General features: G+C 35.4%; 1 protein-coding gene across 3 annotated transcripts in view; it reads right to left on the reverse strand.

Moving 5' to 3' along the window:
• PCDH7 (protocadherin 7) overlaps positions 1-19,228 on the reverse strand; it is a 439,021-nt gene that overhangs the window by 58,371 nt on the left and 361,422 nt on the right. The gene's annotated exons all lie outside the window — the stretch shown is intronic.

Below are 19,228 nucleotides of genomic sequence, written 5' to 3' on the forward strand. Positions count from 1 at the left end.
AAATAAATAGTGGGGCATAAACCCATATTTTAATATTGTCATTGAAAACATTTAAGCTACTTGAAACTCTCATTATCCTCCATTAGGAAGTGAAAAAAATTATGATTGTTTATTTTAAAAGTCTGACTTGCAATAAGTTGACTATATAAAAAAGATAGCAGGTATGTGTACAGAAAATCTAAGGAGTAAATACACCATTTTATATTTTTATTTCAAATATATCTTTTAAAGCTTCCAGAAATAATGCTTTAAGTCAAATCATTTGTGAGATGTTCCTTTCATTACTAATCTTGGTAGTTATTACCAATCCTGTGACTTTTTTTTCATTAGTAGTGGTTGACATTAAAAATACCCTTAGATAATGATTGTTGCCTCCATGAAACCCATGAAGAGAGAGGCACATACAAATATAACACACAAAGAAAAATTTATGGTATGTATGATATACAACGAATGGCTAGGAGAAAATTAAGTTACTAAACTCTCATTAAGTGATTGTTTTATAAATCTGATTTCATCCAAGTAACTATGCTACTATTAATATTGCTTGTAATCTGTTGAGAGAAGTATCAACAAGAACTCTTAAAGTCCTTCACATCTCTCAAAATTCCCAGAAGCAAATGGCTTCTTAGGTCCCTCCAAATGAACAATAACAGGGAACTACCATCCCTGGTGGATGCTCTGTCCCATCATGAGAGACAAATAATGCCCACTAGGGGTCTGAAAACATGTTACAAGTTCACCATGACCTTTTTCGTATATAACAGAGTAGTAGCTAGAAGCACAGAATCTGGAGAAAGAGAATTGTTTTCCAACCAATTTAAAGAGTGACCTCTGGCATTTCCCTAAAATTTCTACCTTAGTTTTCTCACAAAAGCAATTATAGACTTTAACAGCATTTACTCCACATGATCTTTATAAGAATTAAATGAGGGGTCGGCACTGTGGCACAGTAGGTTAATCATCTGCCTGTGGCACCAGCATCCCATATGAGCACCAGTTCTAGTCCCATCTGCTCATCTTCTGATCCCGTTCTGCTATAGCCTGAAAAGCAGTAGAAGATGGCCCAACATTTGGGCCCCTACACCAGGTGGAAGACCCGGAAGAAACTACCGGCTCCTGACTTCGTATCAGGTCAGCTCCAGCTGTTGTGGTCATTTGGGGAGTGAACCAGTGGATGGAAGACCTTTCTCTCCCTCTCACTGTCTGTAACTCTACCTCTCAAACAATTAAATAAAATCTTTTTAAAAATTAAATGAGTTAATATAAGTAAAGTACATAAGAGCATTTTTATTGTATGATCATCTTAGATCTTCCATTAATAAATTATTCAGCAATTCCTATGTGTTAACAAATATTGACTGTGTGATGCTCTAGGAAAGTAACAGGAAGTACAGAAATTTCCAAGGTAAAATTTAAAAAAAAATATTTTTATTTGAGAAAGAAAAATGTGACAAATAAGATGAGATCCTGAAATAAACAATGTTTTAGTCCCTTTCTTTTTTTTTTTTCTTTTTTTTTTTTTTTTGACAGGCAGAGTGGACAGTGAGAGAGAGAGAGAGACAGAGAGAAAGGTCTTCCTTTGCCGTTGGTTCACCCTCTAATGGCCGCCGCGGAAGCGCGCTGCGGCCTGCGCACCGCGCTGTTCCGATGGCAGGAGCCAGGTGCTTATCCTGGTCTCCCATGGGGTGCAGAGCCCAAACACCTTGGCTTCTAACTTTCCACAATATGTGCCGTAAGGGAATCAGGGTGCTTTCCTTTACATCTGTATATCCACTGATATTTCTCTTATTGTGTGTGTCACTATTCCTACCTGCCGTTCTCTGACATTCTCCGTTAGCACAGGTCATTTCCATGTCAAGAACTGTCTATCCCTAGATATCAACTGACACTCCCAAGAAGATGCAGGTTCATTGTACTAAGACCATTTACTGAAAATATTGCTTTTCTAAGAATGCCAGGACCAATTGCAAACATGAATAATTGCACCTGAGTTTTAACTTAGGGACAAGTGTTACGTATCAGCCTCTTTATATAAACCTTCCCACAGAGGATCACACAGCTACCATTCTATTATCTTTATAAAACATAATGAGTGACATGAAGCACAATGTATTCTGAGGGAGACTAAGGTGTGGATACCATCAGGGTAAAAAGATTTTGAACTACTCATGGCTAGTAGTTGACATACTGACTTAGACATTATTCGAACACGGTTACTACCTGCTGTACGTTTATTTACTATCACCATCACGAACCATGCCACATATTTAATCACACCTGCACTAGCAGTAAGGGAGTCTGATCCCCACAATGCAGTGAACAGATATTTGCTTCTTTCTCACTTGGCGTTTCTGCAACCCTGTTGTGATTTTGTTTCCAGAACGACTTCTGTCCCTGCTGTTTGGGGAAATGTATCTATAATGTCTTGATCCAAGAATTTCATATTCAACAGATGGCATTCTTGGCTATGTACTCACTATGCTTTCTCTGAGCAGAGCTTAGTGCTTAATATTGCTTGTTCTCTGCCAATCATTTCTTAGCCTACAAGTAAATTTTGATCAAATATGTATTATTCCATGTGCTTTCACTCTGACCCTTTGAAATTCTGATCTTTATCTAGCACAAGCTGTGAAGGCACCAGTATGCTATTGTTTGGTTCTGTCTTTAAGAGAGATGTCCAAGGTTACATATTTGTATGCACAGAAAAATATAAAATACATCTATACCTACAGAGTAAAAAATATATGCATATATATTTAAGTGGAAATTAAGTAACTGTAAATATGAAATACCATAATCCTTTATTGAATATCATGTGTTCTGGGCCAATAATTTTCTTATTTAGTTTAGTTGTTATAGCTAATATATTTGAAGAATATATATATACATATATATGTATATATACTCACAGAAACATTGTTTCTGAAGGTGGAAGTTTCTCTGTGTACACCATATAATATACATCTGTCCCTCAATCCTATAAACCAAAATGAAATATGTATGATGCATCATAACATATTTATAATTAAAAACCTTTCCATACTTCTGTGTCTATAGATAACCTGTCTGCATGTAATAGGATAAGGTGATGCTGTGCATATGTGTACAGAGAAACACATACACACTGCATGCAAAACCAACTCTTAAAAATACCTGTGGGATCTTTACTTAATATATACTAAATTGATCTGTATATAAAGATAATTGAAAATGAATATTGATGCGAATGGAATGGGAGAGGGAGCGGGAGATGGGAGGGTTGCAGGTGGGAAGGAAGTTATGGGGGTGGGGGGAGCCACTGCAATCCAAAAGCTGTACGTTGGAAATTTATATTTATTAAATAAAAGTTAAAAAATGCCAGGCCGGCGCCGTGGCTTAGTAGGCTAATCCTCCGCCTTGCGGCGCCGGCACACCGGGTTCTAGTCCCGGTCGGGGCACAGATCCTGTCCTGGTTGCCCCTCTTCCAGGCCAGCTCTCTACTGTGGCCAGGGAGTACAGTGGAGGATGGCCCAAGTTCTTGGGCCCTGCACCCCATGGGAGACCAGGAGAAGCACCTGGCTCCTGCCATCGGAACAGTGCGGTGCGCCGGCTGCAGCGCGCCTTCCGCAGCGGCCATTGGAGGGTGAACCAACGGCAAAAAGGAAGACCTTTCTCTCTGTCTCCCTCTCTCACTGTCCACTCTGCCTGTCAAATAAATAAATAAATAAATAAATAAAAATAATAAAAAAAAGTTAAAAAATGCCCAAAAAAATACCTGTGGGAGATCATCTGAAAAAGTCTTCAAAACACTACAGGTCAAAAATTAGGCTTTTTGCAAAAACTTTAATACTCAAAAGCAATAAAAGCAACTTTTCCCCAGCTTGCTAGCCACACAAGTCTGGACATCAAAAAGACAAATGGTGGAGAAAAATGGTAGGGACAGTGTAGGCTTCTCATAAAGCAGGAACTCAAATCTCATTCATTTTTCTGCCTCACCTAACAAGCTTCTACAAAGCCACAACGGAAAGATTCTATTTTTTGCAAACAAAGCCAAGCCAAGAGTGAACTGGATTAACTGATTCAGTGCTTTCAGTTTCCTAATGCTTTGCTAGCTGGCAAAATACCCTATTTTTCTTTTTCAACTTACTTCATTACTTCCTGGCTTTCTTTAAAAAGTGTCTTCCTGTTAGCCACTAAATCTGCCATCAACAGATTTGACATGGTCATTTGTAGAGAAAGCTCAAGATTTCTTTTGGTTAAAAGGAAAAGGTGAAAAAAAAAAAGCATCTGATGTGTAGTTGGCACAATATAGCTTTGACTTTATGATGAATTTCAGCAGTTGTGAAGTCAAAGGAAAGTTTAACACTTGTTAATCAATAGTTGAATTAGATAGCTGATGAAAATCCCCTACATTAGTATTCAACTATGATTTTAACTTCTCTATAATAAAACACAAAAGTCATAATATTAAGTAAGTTCACATCTCGGCCCATCAATGCAGGGAAATTAAATTCCTGTTCCTGTAAGAGAACCTATCATATATTTTTCCAACCTTAAATATTTCCCTTCAATCTGTCTACATATTCATTTTTGGAATTCCAATTAGCATCTCATACCCTATAATTTGGTCTGCTCAGCCTCATCCTAATATAGTCAATTCAGAAAGTATAATAGGATTTCTTACTAACCTACATTAAAAGTGTACATATAATCTCTATGTGTAATTCCTAGATAATATATATTCTTTGACTATGTTAAGTATAACAAATAGGCTAAATAGCAAAAGTATTAGTCCAGAAAATACATGATAAGTGATCATGGGTTTTTTACATGTACTGTTACTTAATTTCTACTTACAATTTGTAAAGAAAAAATATTTATGACTTTATACATTTCATATTTCCATTTCAGCATCACTGAGTGTTCTGGGAAAGAATGTGTTACAAGCAAAAAAAGAAAAATGCAGCAATTGTTCCCTGTTACTTAATAAATTCAATGTAAGCACATTTTGGCATATCTGATTTCTTTGGTGAGGTCAAGGGCTTGGAGACTATAGCCCGTCCTGCCTCATCACTGAGAAATGAGCATATTGAAGACAGGTTGGAGAGCTCTTAGAGACACTGCAGTCTCCCTCCTTAATCCTGCTGGAACATTTACAACATAGCAGGATGTCTCCTTTGAATGTCAAGATTAAGAACGTAATCCTTTAAAGTTTGGCTCAGACACAAATAAAAGTAAAGTTAGATTATTCACTTTTTGAAAGTATAGCAAAAGACATGCTCTGAATTACTCGTATGTTCCAAGGAAGAGATAATTTTCAGACAAACTCATTTGGGTGGTATGTAATAAAGTAAAAAGAGAGTGATATAAAAGGTCTCTTCATCAAATTGGTAATACTCAAACTACATAGTTCATTTTCATAATATGAGAAACAGATTAAAATAATTTGTCAATACCATAATAACTTGTTTTATTGAAAACTAAAATAACAAAATCAAATTCTGATGTCATGCACTGAATTTCTTGTTTTAAAATTTTTAATTAAAACATAATAATTAACTATATTTATAGAGTACATTGCCATAATTTGATAAATACAAATATATAATGATTAAATTAGGGTAAAGAGTATTTCTGGATCATCAAACTTTTATCACTTCTATGCTTTAGGAAACTTCAAGGCTTTTATAGTTAATTTGAAAGTGTATGAATACTGATGCCATAAACAAGAGTGTCAATTTGTTAAGTCAACAACAGGAGTCACTGTGCACTTACTCCTCATGTAGGATCTCTGTCCTTAATGTGCTGTACATTGTGATTTAATGCTATAACTAGTACTCAAACAGTATTTTTCACTTTGTGTTTCTATGTGGGTGCAAACTGTTGAAATCTTTACTTAATATATGCTAAACTGATCTTCTGTATATAAAGAGAATTGAAAATGAATCTTGATGTGAATGGAAAGGGGAGAGGGAGCGGGAAAGGGCAGAGTTGCGGGTGGAGGGAAGTTATGGGGGGGGGGAGCCATTGCAATCCTTAAGCTGTACTTTGGAAATTTATATTCATTAAATAAAAGTTTTTTTAAAAAAGAAAGTGTATGAATAAATATTTAATACTATAATTTTCCTTTTAGGGTTTTTCTACTTTATTCCAAAATACTGCCTGTTAAATATGCCTTGTAATATTCAGTTTTGTACTACTACTTGAGACTAGTGGCAAGTTTATTCTTTCTCTTAACAATCATCTGTAGTTGAGCTTCTGCAAACAAACTTTGCTACAGGTGTGTATTAAAGGGATCAATGTAATAGAAAAGAATTTTCCTTTTCTCTAAGGAATAATCTTGTTCTGTTTTCAATAGCTAGTCATTCATTTACCATTTCATTGCTTTCTAATAAATAGAAGGATTAAATATAAGTTTTAACAGTACCTTGTCAACTCACTAATAACTTCTTACCTTGATTTATTTCTACTTAATCATTTAATTAATTTATAATACTGGGAGGCAGAGAAAGAACTCCATTCTTCCAGTTCTTTCCTCAAATGTGCAGTACTTCTGAGATTGTGCCAAGGCTGAAGCTTGGAGCCAAGAACTCAATCCAGGTCTCCTTTATGGGGATGGAAACCAAATACTTGACCCATCACCACTACATGTTAAGGTCTACATTAGCAGGAAGCTAGATTCAGGAGCCAAAGCCTGGTAGAGGACCCAGGAATTCTCATATGGGATTCAGGTATCTTAATCCATATCTTAAATGTAGGCCACTCCTGATTTTGTTTTTAGATTGCAGACAAAAATATAATTAGTTCAGTCTGTTTTCAGGTAATCAAGAAACTATCATTTTCTATCCTATTAGTTGGATATAGTATCGTTTAAAAACAATTAACCATGACTGATTAATAATAACTGAACCAATAATACCCTAATTGAACCCAATTTTCTTAAAAAAAAAAGAATATGTACAGACTTATGGAACAGAAAAGTAAAATCAGGTGACATAACTCCAGCATTTCTTAAAATAGTAAAGAAGTCTTGACCTAGACTTATTTAATTATTTCAGACTAACTTTGGGATTATGTAAGATATTCTGAAAGACCTAGGAGCTAAATTAAATACCATTAAGAGCTCTGCTTTTATGATGTTACAAAGACTTAGGTGGGAATGGGCAGTCAGAGAATTGATTATGTAAAGCACAAGTGAGAACATAGTACTTTTTATTGTGTTTACTCTTATTGCTAATATTTTCTATATTGTTCTATATTGTTTTCCTGGATTATTTTCTATTCCTTTTAAAATAATTCCACTTTCTTCCATTCTGTATCATACTGTCTTCTATTTCCAGGCTCATTCATTTTAACTTAGTAGAATAATATATTGTATGAAGTCAACCAAATGTGTTGATCTAGACATCTGACAGCTGTTTCTAAAGCCACAATTATTCTTATGCATACCTTATTGTGTTCATATATTAGTTTTACTAGGACCTATTAAGGAGAATAGTTGTGTTGTAGAGTATAACATCTTGAACTTTACCAGTTGTTGAGAAGTTTCTCCAAATATTTTGTGATTCTACAAACTTGTACTCCCAACCGATAGTATATGAGATTTTCTATTTCTCCACATCCTTACCAACATTGATATTATCAGATGTTAGCATTCCTTGGGATCCAGCAGTTGTCAAATAGTATTTAAATGTAGCTCCAGTCAACCGTTCCTTGATTACTAGTGAGAGTAAGCATTTTTTTCATGTGTTTGCTGGCCATTCAGCTATCTTCTCACATCAACTGCTATTTTTTCTAGTTTAAAAGCTGGTCTATAGATCCCAGTATTGTACATATCTTTTCATACTCTGTGGTATTTCCCCCCTCTTTGTTTATGCAGTCATCTGTTGTGTTGGGATTCGTAATGTTAACAAAATCCAAATTTACTCAATATTTTCATTTTAGTACATTCTTTTGTTATCTTCTTCAAGAGAAAAAAATGTCTTCACTCTGAGTTAATATTTTCCTATTTGCTTTTCAATAAGTTTGATGTTTCTATCCTGAAATCACCATTTTTAATTCACCAGGAATTTATTTTATGCATTATGTGAAGTGAATGAGGCTCTACATCCCCTACCCTCGGTTATTCTAGGATCATTTATTAACTGGAGTTAATAGACCATTGTTTTCCTTTGATTTCTAACATAGCTTTTATAAATGTATTATCAATGTACTTCAAAAAGGTCATAGATATTGAACATAAAACATGTTTCTTCTGCTGCAAAATAAAATTTAAAATCAATACACATGAAAGGCTCACAATAAAGTTAATGAAAAATGTGTGTCTTGAAAAACTATGCATGGATTTCAAAATATTTTTGTAGCAAATAAATTTATCTTTAACTTCAATTTCATCTTAAGTTTTTGAAGGATCCTCATACATGGATCAATTATGTGGCCTCTTTCTTATACTTATTTATTTGATCTTACTTGCAGGGCAGCGAGACAGATAGGGCAAGGGAGAGGGAGAGAGAAAGAGTGTGCCAGATAGAATTCTCTGACCTGCAGGTCTACACCCCAAATGCCCACAACATGTGAAGCTGCTGCCAGCCCAAACTGGGAACTTGGAACTCAACCCAGGTATCCCATGTAGGTCGAAGGGAACCAAGGATTGGATCATTATCCACTGTCTCTCACAGAATCAGCAGTGGAGCAGCCACAACTCAACAAGCACTCTTACATGGAATAGAAACAACCCCATGACATCTTAATCACTGTGCCAAAAGCCCACCCCTGCTATGTCTTTAAAATAAGTTTTGATATCAGGCGTGGAAATTTCCTATCATGAAATTTATTCTTAAAATTTATCTTGCCAACTTTTTAAATAAATTAAAAAAAAAGATTATTTGTTCAATTACTTGAAAGAAAATTTAAGATGTTTGAATGCTTTAACTTCAAACAAATTTTATGTTTGGTTTTATTCAGCTTGAGTCTGGCAGATGTTTAAAGTCATTGTAATGTGCTATCTTTCACAAGTTCCACAGAAGCCCCCTCTGGTTCCCCTCTTACTAAAACTATCAGAAACTTCTAGTTTCTATACTAGGCTTTAGTCTCTAGGTATCCAGAGTGGCACAGACTTACTTAAAACATCACCATTTGATTGTTTTAGACAGGGGTCAAAACAGCTGTAAGTCAGATCTTTCTTCTCCAAGGCTCATATCTCATTCTTGGAATGCACTAATCTCCTAAAAATGGAGCAAACTCTGGGACACAGGCTGACCTTAAATCAGTCACCTAATTTTCCTTCCTCACTCAAACAGCTTGTCACCTCTCCTCTTATGTTTTCTAGATTTCTGTCCAGTAGACAGCCAGTGGACCATGTGTGTTCTAAATTTCAGGGTCATATATCAAATTCTTCAAGTAGTGACATTGAGGGCCTTCTTCTTTTGACATCTTGGCATATAGGATGCACTCTCCTTACCAATTTTATTGTAGAGCTTGGGTGAAATGCACATATATTATCCACTCTCATCAAAGCTAGCTATTAACAAGTCTCTACAATCTCATAATTCTTTGTCATTTCCTTTTTATAATCATAAGTTGTGGAGGGATAGTATGAGACAACAGATAAATCAATTTCAATGTTTTTTTTAAATTTCAATTTATTTCTTTGGCTTTTGAAATTAACTCTGAATTTCTCATTTAGCATGCTTTTGCAGAAAGCTTGCATATATTTGAACATATCATGAGATTTGTGTATGTTTATATATGTATAAGATAGCATTTCAAATCAATAGTTTTTCTTTTTTGTATTTTTTGCATTCAAGACCTCAAATAGGATAATTAACATTTTTACCTAGTTTCAAAATTTAAAGAAATTCTTTTAGTGTTTCATCATGAAATGCATGTTTTCGTAAGTATTAAGGAAATTCCCATTTATTCTAAGTGTGTTAAGATTTTGTTTGACTTGAAAAGAGCTGTTCTATCTGTTAATATGGTCACTCTTTTCTCCTTCCTTAATCTCTTAAAGTGTGCATTACATTAAAAGATAATCTGTGTAACAATATTGCATGTAAAATCTGTATGGTTTAGAGTTTCATAAAATAATAGCTGAAATAATAATAATTGTGTTGAAACTCTGAAAAATGCAATACTGACATATGAAGTGTTTAAGAAAGTAAGAATAAAATTTACCTTGATCAGTTGGTTTGTTTGAATAAACTATTTGGAAACCCTTGTAAGTATAAAGATATATAAAACAATTTGATGATTAAATGTGAAAACCAATGATGTATTTTAGACAGCACCATGGCTTTACATTGGTACATAAAATAAATTTTTGCCTTTAAGATTTTCCTGCAGAAGATTTCTGCATGAAATACATTTTAAAATGTATTTCTTTTTATATTAATAGGCCAAAAAGAGCAACTAAAATAAGAATTAAAACAATTCGTTTTGATGAAGGATGCTACTACAAAAGGTTAACATACTATATTCTGCATGTGTAAGTAACTGCCATAATTTAATACACATTAGAAGAGAATATATCCTTGCTGATGAGTGTGCCAGAGATAGTCTCTCAGACATTATGATGTCACAACAGACACAATTTATTCCAAAATGGCTTTGGAACGTCAGATTTCATAGGGGCACAAAAAAATAGTTTTCTCACATATATGCCAAATAATGCATACCTGGGTCTTAATTTTAAAGATACTTGAACGATAACAAACATTACTGTGAGGTGGCCAAAACTCACACTGGCACATTCAATTTGGTCTTATACCTACTTGAACTCTTCCAGGGTTTATATCACTTTTGACTTAAATGGAGGAATAAATGGGGTAAATGGAGTAAATAAGTGGAGGTAAATGGAGGTAAACTTAAAACATTTTCAATAAAGTAAGATTGTGAAGTTAATACAAAAAAGAAATAACCAAAGGAAAAGAAAACAAGGAAAGAAGGAAGGAAGGATAGACGGAAGGACAGACTAAGTTCCAGATTTAAACAGCTATTGAAAAACCACATTCTGGGGCCAGTGCTGTGGCATAGCAGTTTGAGTCCTGGCTGCTCTACTTCTGATCCAGATCTCTGCTATGGCCTGGGAAAGCAGTAGAAGATGCCCTAAATGCTTAGGCCCCTGCATCCCTGAGGGAGACCCAGACGAAGCTCCTGGCTTTGGATTGGCGAAGCTCTGGCCGCTTGGGCCATCTGGGGAGGGAACCGGAAGATGAAATACCTCTCTCTCTCTTTCTCTCTGCCTCTGCCTCTCTGTAACTCTGCCTTTCAAATGAGTAGTTAAATCTTTAAAAAAAAAAAAAGAGAGAAAGAAAAGAAAAGAAAAAGAAAAACCACATTCCTCACTGAATTAATGCAGTTACAGACGGCACCGTCCTCTCATGAGACACAATAGGTCCATATCCAGATAGTGGGAAAGGAGGCAAAAGGAGAACTTTGAGGCAAGTTCAAAGGTCATATTCATGATAATAGGATAGATCTGAGTAAAGCAAACTAAAACAAGGAAAAAAAAAAAAAAAGGAGGCAGGGCTGAAGGTAACACTTTGTTACCAAGGGATGTACATGACAAATGCAATACCATCACTTTTATCCATTTCTGTCTCTTTTTGAAAGAAAGGGTGATGCCCAGACAGTCATGCAATTTCTTTTTTGCAGGCTCCCTTTCAAAGTCTTATTCAGTAGAGCCTTAATAAGTACTCTGCAGATGATAAGGATGGGGTTGATTATATGTTAGAGTAGGAGGATAAGAAGAAAGGCCACTAACATTTCCTGCTAATTCCTATTAATTTTCCTGGTACAAATGATGAGCAATATATCAATCGGCATTGATCTCATATGCAAAAAGACAGGGTTAGGTCCCTCAAATAGATGAAACTTTTAAGCATCAAACAAAGGAACTTATTTTAGAAAGGACTGAGGGTTCCACATTTTATTTTTCCAGTCACAGCCAAATATATTCTGTCACTCATTGTCATGAACATCTTTTTTGAAAGCAATGGTCTAAATATATGATAATGCTATATCTTAATTCAGCTGAACACCTACCGTCCTAGGCCCGACAAACTCCATGAGCTAAATAGACAAAGTGTTTGCTCTTGTATTTTGTAATCCAGTGTATGTGGAGAAGAGGAGAGACAGGAGACTGAAAATAAACGTATAAACAAGGAAATAAGTGGAATGATTTCAGATTATAGCAATATGGTTGAACATGGTTGGGTTTTGGGGATGGGAACTGCAGCTAATTCTGAACAAATCATCAGGGGTTGAGAGTTGAGCTTACTGTGTTTAAAAAGTAGAAAATCAGTTTGATTGAAATGTAGAGAGGGTCCACAAATGAATGACAGGAAATAACTATCTGCATGTGTATTTTAGATTATTCTGATACTGTTTTCCAAAGAAAATTAACTGTGTTACATTATCAAACTTAGAAAAACAAAGATAGTAAAAATGAGGCAGAGCTATGACACTGGTTTAGTACTAAAAGTAATTATTTATATAAGCTAATCTAAAAGTAATAACAACTAAATAAAGCCTTCTTATTTTCTTCAGAATACACAGAAAAGCCAATGTCCTATTATTGGTATTGTCTATTATTTACAGAATACCCTGAATGCTGCAGGAAAAGCTATTTCTAAATGCTGTGTTTCTGTGCTTTTAAAAAGGAAGAAAAGGAACAATCCTAAATGCAACATCAGAGTTTCTGTCAGGGAGGATGATGGGAATATTTCTAACAAAATGAGAGCAACCACTCTGCAAATGAACAAAAGTGTGTGGGATAAATGCAATGAATTGAGCTCTCTCTGCAGACTTACCCCATTATTTTATCACTAATGAACTGATATGTCAAACCTCAAGAGAATAGAACTAAAATTTATCTGCATTTATAAAGGATTCAACTCTTTTCTGTGACTCCAAAGTATCATGATGGGATACTCTTGTCAAAGATACATTTAACATTATTCAGTTTCTAATAGGCTACCCATCCCACAAAAATCACACTATATTTCCACCAAAAAGTGCTTTTTCTTAGTGAAAACATTGATTTTCTTTCATATATAAAATAACAAAGCTTATTTGTAAATTAACAGACACACATATACACAGGAAGCATGACAGAATGACTGAAATATTGCTACAAAACATTTTGGGGAGAGTAATGGCATCACAGTGAATTAATACTATACATTTCTCTCTATATTTCCCTTCACCAGAGACTTTTAAAGAAGAATCTATTAAAGACTATTCTACCTGTGAATGAGATTTGAATTACCTTTGCTTTTGTCAAAGCCCATTTATCAACTTGACAGTGTGAGTCTCTGAAAGCAAATAAGGGCAAGAAGAGGCCCTGCACTCTTGCCTTGGCAGAATTTAGCTGCTTTCCACCAGGGAAAGGCATCCTAGAGACCACTGTAGTATTTTTAACACAACCCAGCTAAACACTGCATTATATAATGTGTACTGAGGGCCCTATAAAAGGTGTTTGATCTAACTCTGAATTCCCCTACTTTGCAATACTGCATTAACAAAAATTTATTTGTCAGTTTTCATGAATGTAGTTAATTTTCAGATATAAAGGTATTGGAAAACGGACGAAAAACTTCCCCTCTTTTCTACAAGGTAACTGTTCGTGGCACATTCCTTTGACATTTTTATGTATCTCTTTATCATCTTTGTATAGAAACCTAAAGATAAAAAACAATTTGGGATTTGGAGAAATATTTGATACTTGGGAAAGTATCTTCTATGGGCTATATGATTTTAACAGTCTTATTAGGTCTAAGGGATTCTAAGTTTAATACATTGGTCATTTTGTTTATGCAACCTATATATTTACAGAATGGTTTGCTTGAGCAAATGCCTACATATAAACATTCAACATCTAGACACAAATGTGTATGTTTTATTAGCCAATGTCCTTGAGAACATATCTATGTAACTCGAGTAACTCTTTTACTAATGGAGTGGAACATTTCAGAGAGAATTCTATTAAACAAAAAGTCAGTCTTATTATTGGATCTTGCTGGATCAATGATGCTAAAAACATTACCCAGAGAGTTTGAAAAGTATTCACTGTCAGATGTCTGTCTAAATAACATAGCCATTTTGTTTAAATGAAATAATTCAAAAATTACACTGTTGCATAAATGTGTATGTTGTTCAATCAATAAATTCTACTACACGTGAAGTGAACACTGAGAATACTGAAGGTGGAACTTGATGGTGGATAAAAATGGAGGCACTCTCACACATACAAGCATATTTCAAACTTTTTCTGGAAGTCACTTTGTATCAATTCATACTTCAGTGAAAAGGAAAATCACTTTAGGCTTGGACTACTTTTAAGTTTTTAATTATGACTAAGTAAATTGCTCATTTACAATTTGAATACAAGATCAGTTACTATAAATCTATTTCAACAATACAATCAAGGTAATTGGCTTCTGAAAGACTATTGTGCAGTATTTCACAGTCCAGGAAGGTCAGACCTCAGAAATTCAACTTATAGATGACCTGATGAGAGAATCACCAAGTGAGAGTGAATAAAGTAAAAAAAAAAAGTGAGACTAATTTATACTTAAATGTTTAAATGTCTAATATGTGTTAATGCACATTGGAAAATATATCAAAAACTAGCTAATTCTATCTTACAGGCAGATATTTCAGTTAGCATAAATATAACCATGAGAGAAATAATAGAAAAAATAATATCAGCTGGACTGGTGGTGTAATAAGAAAATTTCTTCATCTTTCATGCATAAAAATAGCTTCAGTCAACTTGAATGGCAACTTCAGTATAATGATGTCAAATTTTATTATCATTTTATCCTCAATCATTATGCAAAAACTAAAGTTATCCTAAAAAGCAATTCTGGTCATTAGCATATGGTTCTGGAGGTAATGTTACACAATATTATTTTTGCTTTCCTTAACATATCAGTCAAATTATCTTTGGGAAAACACTAAATTCCATGAGAATGAAAGGGGTTCTCACAAAGGAACCAGAGGCACGAGGCATCATGCAGACTTGGGTATTTCAGTGAACTGAATGAACTAGATAAAGTGCTTGAATCCTGAATTGGCAGAATAATGCAAATTCCATCACGGACTAGTGTTTCTGAAAGTCAGAAGAGCCTCTTCTGTTAAGACTGGCATACGGTTGCATTATGGTTCTAGTAAATTTCCTGTTTTTAAAACCTTTCTTTATCCCTAAAAATAAAAACACAGAGGTGGAAACAGTATAATTTTTAAAGGGATTTTATACTATCTATCACTTTAGCTTTGTGGGCCAATTTAATAGCTATTTAAACATGTAAACACACATACATGTTAAAAAGTTACATGGACTAAACAAAGGGGCCATCCTTTCTGTCACCTCAACATTTCTAGGAAAAAGTCAAGAAAATATCTGGAACCATATTTTAAAGCAAATGTTATTCTCTGAATTATAGGCCTTACTTCTGTTCTGGAAATAGTCGCATGGCCAGTGTAATTATGGTTTCTGTGAGTCACGGAGGCTGCTCTAGGCACTGTTCAGCCTATTTATACTCTAGCCCTGGAACAAATACTCTGAAGCTGAGGAAACAGTGACAAAGAACAGTGTCAGGTGGAGTTCAGTGGACACAGCCTCTTTTCTTATAACTCAGACCCAACTTAAGGATCCCGGCAGACAGGTTACGGAGACCTCCTGCTCTCCTAGAAGTCCTCAGCAGTTGGGAGGAACATGCAGGTAGGTCACAGCTTCGTTTGAGGTGTGACCTTGCTAGGTTATTATAGAGAATTGGATCCTTCTGAAAAATTTAGCCATGGCAATTTACTCTAAAGCAGAATAAGGTACTTCACAAGAGAAGTGTCAGATTATTGAATTCTTTGTGCTGAAATGTGCTTTGTACAAAGCTGTATATATTGAAGTCTACAAAGCAAATACCACTTCTAAAAGTTCTGTCTGCCTTCAATTTACAAATCATCTCACCATGCTGGAATATTTGTATAGCAAAAATTTGTTAGTTGAAGGTTATATACTTTTTCTATTTTTCTCACTTTTTTATTATTAAGGGTTTTATTTTCTTAGAGCAGTTTCAGGTTCACAACACAATTGAGAACTACAGAGACAACTCATGCACTTGGTGCCCCAAGAAATACATTACCTTCCCTACTATCTTTCCTTTGAGTCAACAGAATGAAAAGAAAGAAGACAAAAATGATTAAAATTTTAGATTCAAAAGTATACATTTCTGGGTCGGCTCTGTCACTTAGCAGGTAAAGCTGTAGCCTGCAGTGCTGGCATCCCATATGGGCGCCAGCTCAAGTCACGGTTGCTCCACTTGTGATCCAGCTCACTGCTATGCCCTGGGAAAACAGTAGAAGATGACCCAAGTCCTTGGGTCCCTACCCCCGACAAGGGATACCCAGAAGAAGCTCCTGGCTCCTGGATTCAGATTGGCCCAGCGCCAACCATTGCAGCCATTTGGGGAGTGAACCAGCAGATGGAAAATCTCTTTCTCTGACTCTCTGTAACTCTGCCTCTCAAATAAATTAATAATTTTTTAAAAAGTATACATTTCTTCGTAAAAGTACCATTTGATTATAAGACAAAGCTACTAATACATTTGAAGGTTTTGCCTTCACAGTCTATAAAAGTCTGAGTGTTCTGTGTTAAACTTTCACCATATGCATAAAAGGAAATATACTCATAGACATTAAAACTACTATGCACAATTATGCCATTAATGAGTAAACAAGTATTGAAAATTAATTTTAGTATTGTGTGATCTGGAAGCTTAAAGTATTCTTCCAAGAATGGGAGAAATTCATGCTCCTCAATGTTCCAATGTATGTTATTTGTCTCCAGAAACACTTTTTCTTTTGCAGTTGACAATCTTCTATTGTATCTTAGAATGAACCTATCAAGATTATTCAAGGATCTTAAGAAGAAACTTGTTTGTTCTCTTGACCTTTATAAAAAGGTGCTGTAAAGTCAAAATTGAATGAACTAAACTGTTGTGTTGATACAAGGAAAGTTTAGAAAATATTTCATTCCTCACTATTTCATATTTTTATATTTCATTCTGTTCCCCTGATACCATTTCATGTTGTGACCTGGGTACTATTTCTCTCTCCTCCTGTCCCTGTAGCTAATAGTAACTGACACTTTGCTTAGTATTATAAACTTTACAACAGCCCATGGCAACACCATTAATACTATCTTCATTTTTCAGAGAAAAATTAACGGGTCCTGGTAGTTCAAAATCTTGTGTGGACATCGTGAAGCAGTAGGTTAAGTCCACACTTAAGATGCTTACATCCTCTAGCACAGCATTGGTTCTGGTACCAGCTGCTCTACTTTTGATCCAACTTCCTGCTAATGCATCCTGAGACGCATCATAAGATGGTGCAAGTGCTTGGGTCCCTTCTACCCATGTGGGAGACCCAGTCAGAATTCTAGGACTCTGGCCCTGCAGATCTCTGTCTACTACTATCTCTATCTCTCTCTTTCTCTCTCTATCTCTATCTCTATCTCTATCTCTATCTTTATCTCTGTTGCTGTGCCTTTCAAGTAGATAAGAATAAATAAATATTTTTATTAAAAAAAGCTTAACATCTCCCTTACATGGATTTATGGGGGTGTTAATATTTTGTTTACCTTTTTGTTAAAAGAAACAGAAGAACAAATTGAACCTTTATGAAATAATATTTAGTACCACAGATGGTGCCATCTATATTGAAAAGCACATTTGGGTCATAAAACATCGTGCTTGGCCACAACGAATGAAGCCCTAGTTGAAAGCAAATATCATGTGAAAGCACCTCAAGAGAGCAATACCATAGGTGAAAGTACACAGAACAAGTTAACAGACCATTAGGAAGTGTCTGAGACACTGCTACCTTTTGAGAATGTGGTGTTGGTAAGTGAAATTGGCTAATGACACCTACACCAATTTCCCACTTGAATTCTCTCACTCTGTTTATAATCCTTTATTAAATATGAAGAGAAAAATGAAAAGACTATGAATTTCCTTAGTGCTTCTTAATGTTTGGGCAGAAAAAAGCTGGCTATACACCATTTTTTTGAAGAGAGTAGCTCATGACTATATTTATATTAAGTCATTAATTCTACATTACAAGACTCATTATGTTAGACAATATTCAAGCCTGATCAGCTCTAAGCCCTTCATCTAATATAACAGGAACAGCCTTTCCTTCTAATTATTTGCAAGTATTGTTTCTTAAGTTAGGGAGTGAAAGCTAAAAATCAAAGCAGCCATTGCACTGCCAGTTCTGCACAGCCTCACATGGAAGCCTAGCTGGATGATATGTCCAATGAGTATTTGTTGAAATACATGGCTGATGTGAAACAGGATCATGGTCTTGGGTAGCAGGGGTTTTCAAATTTAGACATATGAGACACTTGCTCTTAAGTCTACTTAACAAAAACTGTGGCACTGCTAACAAGGTCTAAGAATTGATATAACCCAGTTTTGTCCAATTGCACTTCTATTATCTGTTTTCAACAGAGAGACAGCACTGCACAATTAAAAGTATCCTGACCTGAAGTATATTTTTTTTTGCATATTCCCAACAGATTCCAAAGGCATAGGAGGTTTTTGTTAATATTATGATGAAGCTAGTGGTTAAAAACATGTGTCAATTTTACCTTGAAAGGACACTTACCAGTTCTAAGGTAAAAATATGAAAGGGGGTGGGGTGGCATATAGCAGGTAAAGCTGCCTGTGATGCCAGCATCCCATATGGGTGCCAATGTGTCCTGGTTTCCTATCTGCTCTACTTTTGATACATCTCCCGGTTAATGGCCCAGGAAAATCAGTGGAAGATGGCATAAGTGTTTGGGCCCCTGGCATCCAAGTGGGAAACCTGGAAGAAGCTCCTGGAGTTTTATTTATTTATTTAAAAGGCAAAATTAGAGAGAAGGAGAGAGAGAAAGAGAGAAAGCTCTCCTATCCTCTGGTTCACTCCCCAGACAGCCACAATAGCTGGGGCTTGGCTAGGCCGAATCTGGGAACCAGGAACTCTTCCAGCTCCCCCACATTTGTGCAGGGGGCCAAATACAGCATCATCCACTACTCCTCCCAGACCATTAGCAGGGAGCTGGATTGGAAGTGGAGCAGATGGACTCCAATCAGCACTCATATGAAATGCAAATATTGCAGGCAGAGGCTTTACCTACAATACCACAAGGCAGGCCCCATGTATAGACTTTTACTAATCATTTGGTAAATGTCTATTATGGACA

Source organism: Lepus europaeus, chromosome 16 (genome assembly GCF_033115175.1).
Source record: "Lepus europaeus isolate LE1 chromosome 16, mLepTim1.pri, whole genome shotgun sequence".
NCBI lineage: Eukaryota > Metazoa > Chordata > Mammalia > Lagomorpha > Leporidae > Lepus > Lepus europaeus.